The sequence below is a fragment of the Podarcis cretensis genome (genome assembly GCF_951804945.1).
Source record: "Podarcis cretensis genome assembly, chromosome: 3".
Classification (NCBI taxonomy): Eukaryota; Metazoa; Chordata; class Lepidosauria; order Squamata; family Lacertidae; genus Podarcis; species Podarcis cretensis.
In genome coordinates, this window is record NC_137172.1 from 5,853,430 (window position 1) to 5,860,505 (window position 7,076).

Here is a 7,076-nt window from a genome sequence, read left to right on the forward strand (position 1 = left end):
CCCGAGGCAGGCTGGAGAGGTTGCTTTCTGCAAGGAGGCTGTGGGCTTTGACAAAGCCTTGCTCTAATCTGCTTTGGCAAAGAGTGACGTCAGAGCTGGGGAATATCACAAAAGGGGGACGCCAGCAATTAATGCGGGAGGGAGAAACATTTCCCTGCTGCGTTCCAGGAGGAAGGAGAATTGCAACTGAAAAGCGTGCAGAGGGAAAGATGCAGCCTGGGAGGCAAAGGGCAGAGGGAATTACAGGGAGGGATGAAGGAAAGGAAGCAGTCTAGATGGGGAATCGGAGGCCAGGACACAGAAGCAGAGGTGGCAGGGATTGTGGACTGTAACACTTCCGAGTGGAGATGGGGTGCGAGGTTTTTGAAGGTTTTTGCAAGGGGGATTCAAGCACACAGGGAGACCCAGAGTGACATAGTGGTTAGATTGCTGGACTAAGACCTGGAAGATCAGGGTTCAAATTCCCCCCCTTGACTGTGAAGCTCACCTGGGCCAGTCACTCACTCTCAGTCTACCTGAAACACCTACATTGGCTCCCAGTACGTTTCTGAGCACAATTCAAAGTGTTGGTGCTGAGAGCCAGTGTGGTGTAGTGGTTAAGAGCAGTAGTTTTGTAATCTGGTGAACCAGGTTTGCTTCCCCACTCCTCCACATGCAGCTGCTGGGTGACCTTGGGCTAGTCAAACTTCTTTGAAGTCTCTCAGCCCCACTCACCTCACACAGTGTTTGTTGTGGGGGAGGAAGTGAAAGGAAAATGGTGGGCCGCTTTGAGACTCCTTGGGGTAGTGATAAAGTGGGATATCAAATCCAAACTCTTCTTCTTCTTCTTTAAAGCCCTAAACAGTCTCGGCCCAGTATATCTGAAGGAGCATCTCCACCCCCATCATCCAGCCTGGACAATGAGGTCCAACTCCGAGGGCCTTCTGGTGGTTCAGTTCCCTCACTGAGAGAAGCAAAGCTACAGTGAACCAGGCAGAGGGCCTTCTCGATAGTGGCTCCTGCCCTGTGGAATGCCCTCACATCAGATGTCAAGGAAATAAACAACTATCTGACTTTTAGAAGACATCTGAAGGCAGCCCTGTTTAGGGAAGTTTTTAACGTTTAATGTTTAGGGAAGTTTTTAACGTTTGATGTTTTGTCATGCATTTAATATAGTGGTACCTCGGGTTAAGAGCTTAATTCGTTCTGGAGGTCTGTTCTTAACCTGAAACTGTTCTTAACCTGAGGTACCACTTTAGCTAATGGGGCCTCCCGCTGCCACCGCGCCGCTACCACACAATTTCTGTTCTCATCCTGAAGCAAAGTTCTTAACCCGAGGTTCCACTGTATTCTGTTGGCAGCCACCCAGAGTGACTGGGGAAAACCAGCCAGATGTGTGGGGTAGAAATAGTATATTATTATTAAGGGCAACGAATCCTGGCTTTTTAAGGACTTCAGGTTGCGTTGCCACCCACAGCCTTCGGTGACCTAACCACCAACCCCACGCAGTTGCCTTCTAAGTGGATGAGGCCCTTGCTACCGCTACTCTGAATGTGCTAGAGAAATAGCTGACGCCATAGTGAAGAACCCCACCGTACCTGGTAGACCAAGCCGAGGTCTCACCATCCAAAATCCACTCTAGGTAAGGAAACAAATGAAACGTACAGTTGACAAGGTTTACATTTTTATTTTATTTTATTTGATAAGAAGAAGCGAACAAAACTGGGTTTCTTTTTCCATTCCCCCTCCCCCAAATGCTGATGAGATGGCTTTTGAACTCGACTCGACTCTTCTTTTCCCGGGCGCTCAGGCTTTCTGCTGTTATCACCAGTGATACTTAGAGGGTGGGGGTGGAGGAGGAGGAGGAGGAGGAGGTGGTGGGGGTGGTGGGGGTGGGCGAGGGTGCCATTTACCAGGAGGAGGAGGTCGGGGAGGAGGTGGGGGAGGAGGTGGGGGAGGTGGGGGTGGGGGAGGAGGAGGCAGCTGCCATTTAATAGGGGGAGGAGGAGGTGGGGGAGGTGGGGGTGGGGGAGGAGGACGTGGGTGCCATTTAATATGGGGAGGGGGAGGAGGAGGAGGAGGAGGTGGAGGTGGGGGAGGAGGAGGAGGTGGGGGAGGTGGCGGGTGCCATTTAATAGGGCGAGGGGGAGGGGGAGGTGGAGGTGGGGGAGGAGGAGGAGGTGGGGGAGGTGGCGGGTGCCATTTAGGAGGATGCGGTGGTGAAGGGGGTGGCGGAGGAGGTGGAGGGGGCCATTTACGATGAGGTGGTGGCGGTGGCGGCGGTGGTGGAGGCGGCGGTGGCGGTGGTGGCGGCGGTGGCGGCGGCGGCGGTGGTGGCGGTGGTGGTGGTGGTGGAAGACAGCAGATGTTTGACGTGTGCGCGCATGCACAGTTTGATGTTGGAATCCAGCCGTACGGGCAGCTCTTGCGGCATTCTCCGTAACAGCGTTGGTTGCAGTGCCGTTTGATGCCTGACGAAGAGGGAGCCCAGAGTTAGTTGGGAGAGAAAAACATGTCCTGTTTTTATGTGTTGGCGCTGTGGGTTAAACCACAGAGCCTAGGCCTTGCCGATCAGAAGGTCGGCGGTTTGAATCCCCGTGACGGGGTGAGCTCCTGTTCCTCGGTCCCTGCTCCTGCCAACTTAGCAGTTCGAAAGCACATCAAAGTGCAAGTAGATAAATAGGTACCACTCCAGCGGGAAGATAAACGGCGTTTCCATGCGCTGCTCTGGTTCTCCAGAAGTGGCTTAGTCATGCTGGCCACATGACCTGGAAGCTGTACGCCGGCTCCCTCGGCCAATAAAGTGAGATGAGCGCTGCAACCCCAGAGTCGACCACGACTGGACCTAATGGTCAGGAGTCCCTTTACCTTATCCCTTTCATACTTTTAAACTTCAAATCTATTGTTGTATATTGTTTTAAATATTTGTTTTGCTATTGGGATTGTAGTTCCATTTGTGTTTCTCAAGCTGTCCCAAGACATGCAGCCTGATGAGGTGTATACATAATGTTCCAGCTACCTATTGGCTAGTGCCTGTGACGCCACCAATAACATACAGCTCTCTTCCTTTTGTGCAGTCTGAGCAATCCCTTTTCCTATGTCAATCATTGGGGTGGGAATGAGCAAAGAAGCACAGGTATACTCAGTGCAATGCTACCCACACTCAACTCAGGATGGGGAGATACCTGATCTTGTGTGCTATCTATTGAGAAGTGAGCTAATTCTCCCTTCACAAACAAAAACAAACCTATCCTTCAGAATTCACATGTCTCTTAATTTCTCCAAATGATGTGCCCAAAAATGCTTACATTAGAGGAAAGTGTGCCTAAAAATGCTTAAATTATTTTATTCTTAAACATACAGAATTTGTTATATTAAGGAAAACAACTTGCAAAAAAATAAAAATAAAATGTGTACAATATAATAAATATGGCATACCAAAAATGGCCCAAGGTCACCCAATGAGCTTCATGGCTGAATGGGACTTTGAAGCCAGCTCTCCTAATTCCTAGTCCATCACTCTAAAAATCACATCTCATGAAATAGCTTCATGAGATTTTTATTTTATTTTTTAAAACCCACAGGTTGCTGTAGAAATGTGCAGGATTTAAGATTGGGAGGGGCAGGGAATAGAAATGGAGAAAAACTGAAATGGACAGGTTCTTCCATCCCTACTCTCAACTCAAGACCTTGCTCCTATTTTCTTCCTCCACTATCTGTTTTGTTATGATTGTCCTCCCCACAGCACTGACCAAGAGAAGTTACCATCAGTGGCTCTTCCACAGTACCAAAGGAACTGAGGGGGTAGCAAGTACATTTCTGAGCACAATTCAAAGTGTTGGTGCTGACCTTTAAAGCCCTACATGGCCTCGGTCCTGTATACCTGAAGGAGCGTCTCCATCCCCATTGTTCTGCCCGGACACTGAGGTCCAGTGCTGAGGGCCTTCTGGTGGTTCACTCACTGCGAGAAGCAAAGCTACAGGGAACCAGGCAGAGGGCCTTCTCAGTAGTGGCACCCGCCCTGTGGAACGCCCTCCCACCAGATGTCCAAAAGAAGAACAACTACCAGACTTTTAGAAGACATCTGAAGGCAGCCCTCTTTAGGGAAGCTTTAATTGTTTAACAGACCACTGTATTTTAATACTTTGTTGGAAGCCGCCCGGAGTGGCTGGGGAAACCCAGCCAGATGGGCAGGGTCTAAATAATAAATTCTATTCTATTCTATTCTATTCTATTCTATTCTATTCTATTCTATTCTATTCTATTCTATTCTATTCTTAAGACAACCCATCTCAAGATCATAGCATTGTATCTCCCCTTCTAGAGATGTCACCAGAGGGTACATGAGAACATAACAAGAGTCAAAAGCCCATCTAATCTAGTATCCTGTCCTCACAGTGGCCAACCACATGACTCAGTGGAGTGCATGCAAGCACAGAATGAGCACAACAGCATGCAACCCACTTGCATTTCCCAGTGGTTGGCTTTCAGAGTCCCTTTGTCCCAATGGCTATTAGCCATTGATAGCTCCATCCTACACTAATTTGTCTAAACCCCTTAACTAAGGAAGACGTCCTTAGTTTCATTTCTTAAGGTAGAACACAACCTTCGGGGTCTCAGGAGCCATCTAATCCAGCCCATCTCTCCAAAAAAAGAGTAATCTGAATGCCATTACCTTCAGAGGCTACGACGAAGAGGAGCCCTACAAGGGCAAGGAAGGAGGCCTTCATGGTGGAGGCCTGGATTGGATCTCACTCTTGGAGTCCCAATGTCAGACGATCCGATGATGGAGAAGGTCTCTCGGAAGATCGGATGGAGAGCAGGGTCTGGAGGCTTGGTATTTATGGAGGAACCGATGAATCGAGGAGGAGGAGCTTGGAGGAGTGGGCCTCAGAGCCATTGTTCCTTTGGAGCACTGTCAAGCCATCCTGACCCACAGAGGAACCTCATGGACAGTTCCACCCTCCATGGATGTTATCTGTGGATGCAGGAAGAATGGACGGCTGCTACCACTTCTTGCCAAATGGAGTCAGTTTGGCGCTCAGTGCCGGAACTTGCTGCCGTATCCGGCTCTGAGGACTCCAAGTGGTGAAGGGCACAAGCACGGCCCTAACCACCCGCAAGATCAAAAACGCCAAGTGCTCGTCAAAAGAGAACAATGGGAGGGAAAGATGGAGATCAAGATTAAGCTCTTTGAAGAAGATCAAGGAGCCAGAAAGACCCAGACGTTTTTTTCCTTTAACATGAAATGAAAGACGGGGGTGTCAGAGCATCACCCAGAATGCTTTGCCTTAACACTGAGTAGCCATCGAAAACTCAATCAGAAAGAGCACCTGGAATGGAATGACAGAGAAGTTCAAAATCTGACCATTTGTGGGTTTTCGAAACCTGAAAACCAACTTCTTGATTTTTCAGCGGGCTGAATCATGACTCTAATAAGTTCCAAGACAATTCACCCTAAGAGTCAGGCAATTGGTCACTGCATGCGCAAGGAAGTGTTGCTTCTCAAAGGTCAGCTTTCACCCCATGAACTGTGGCAACCACCCTTTGAAACTGAGGAGTGGTCTTCAAAAGCAGCTCGTGATATGGGTAGCGTGGCTATTCCCACTGGCCCAGTTTTTCTGCACATCGAAAGGGTTGTCACCATCGTTGGTGTCATCATTGTCAGGGAAAGGAGAGGGGTAAAATGTTGGGGGAAGTCAAGCAGGGGGAAGCCAGCTGTGAAGGGTGGGTGGGTGAGATGAGAATCTGGAAAGAGAACTGAATAACGAAAAGAAGAGAACAGCTAGACAGGGCATCTGAGAGATCAGCTGTAGCTCAGAGGCAGAGCAAACACTTTGGACGCAGAAGACACACTCAACCAGTTCATTCCCTGGCATCTCCAAGTAGGACTGGGAGGGAACCCTTTCTCAAAATCCTGGGGAGCTGCTGCCAGTCAGTGCAAAAAGGTAAAGGGACCCCTGACCATTAGGTCCAGTTGCGGACGACTCTGGGGTTGTGGTGCTAATCTCGCTTTATTGGCTGAGAGAGCTGGCGTACAGCTTCCGGGTTATGTGGCCAGCATGACTAAGCCACTTCTGGCAAACCAGAGCAGCGCATGGAAATGCCATTTACCTTCTCGCTGGAGCGGTACCTATTTATCTACTTGCACTTTGACGTGCTTTCGAACTGCTAGGTTGGCAGGAGCTGGGATCGAGCAACGGGAGCTCACCCCGTCACGGGGATTCAAACCGCTGACCTTCTGATCGGCAAGTCCTAGGCTCTGTGGTTTAACCCACAGTGCCACCCGCATCCCTCTGCCAGTCAGTGTAAACAAAACTAAATCTGATAAATCTATGGATGGACTCAGTATAAGGCAGCTCCCTATGTTTTTCAGGAAACCAGTACCTTTGATCATATCCAGTGTAGGGTTCTGGTTAGTGTGCCAGACTAGGACATGGGAGGCCAGGGTTCAAAGCTCGCTGAGTGACATTGTGTCAGTCACTGCCTCTCAGCCTGACCTACCTCATAGGGTTGTTGTGGGCATGAAATGAGGAAGGGAGCCATATACGTCACCTTGAGCTCCTTGGAGAAAAAATTGGGGTATACGATATAGAAAAAAATAGGGGTGGTTGGCTTTTGCAACTCCCCAAGGAACTGAGTCCCCTATGTCCATAATGGGTCAGAGATGAATGGATGGAGGCAGGATGCAGTGAAAGCAAGGCAGATGTTTATTTTTCTGATGCAACAGTGTTACCTCCCCTCCTTGCAAGGAGGCAAGAGAGACCGTGAACCACGAAGAAGCATCTTTTTTAAGGGTTTGCATTTTGGCATGGAGATGGCCATCCCCTCTACAAACGGTCAGAAATTACATCACACATAAGGTGAAGAAGAAGAAGAGTTTGGATTTGATATCCCGCTTTATCACTACCCGAAGGAGTCTCAAAGCAGCTAACATTCTCCTTTCCCTTCCTCCCCCACAACAAACACTCTGTGAGGTGAGTGGGGCTGAGAGACTTCAGAGAAGTGTGACTAGCCCAAGGTCACCCAGCAGCTGCATGTGGAGGAGCGGGGAAGCGAACCCGGTTCCCCAGATTACAAGTCCACCGCTCTTAACC

General features: G+C 49.4%; 1 long non-coding RNA gene across 1 annotated transcript in view; it reads left to right on the forward strand.

Annotated features, from left to right (window-relative positions):
• Nucleotides 1-6,026, forward strand: part of LOC307212053 — a 326,205-nt gene extending 320,179 nt beyond the window's left edge. The window contains exon 3 of the long non-coding RNA XR_013836775.1: nt 5,928-6,026. This is a non-coding gene — a long non-coding RNA (uncharacterized lncRNA). The remainder of the gene's footprint in view (nt 1-5,927) is intronic.
• Nucleotides 6,027-7,076: the final 1,050 nt, after the last annotated feature.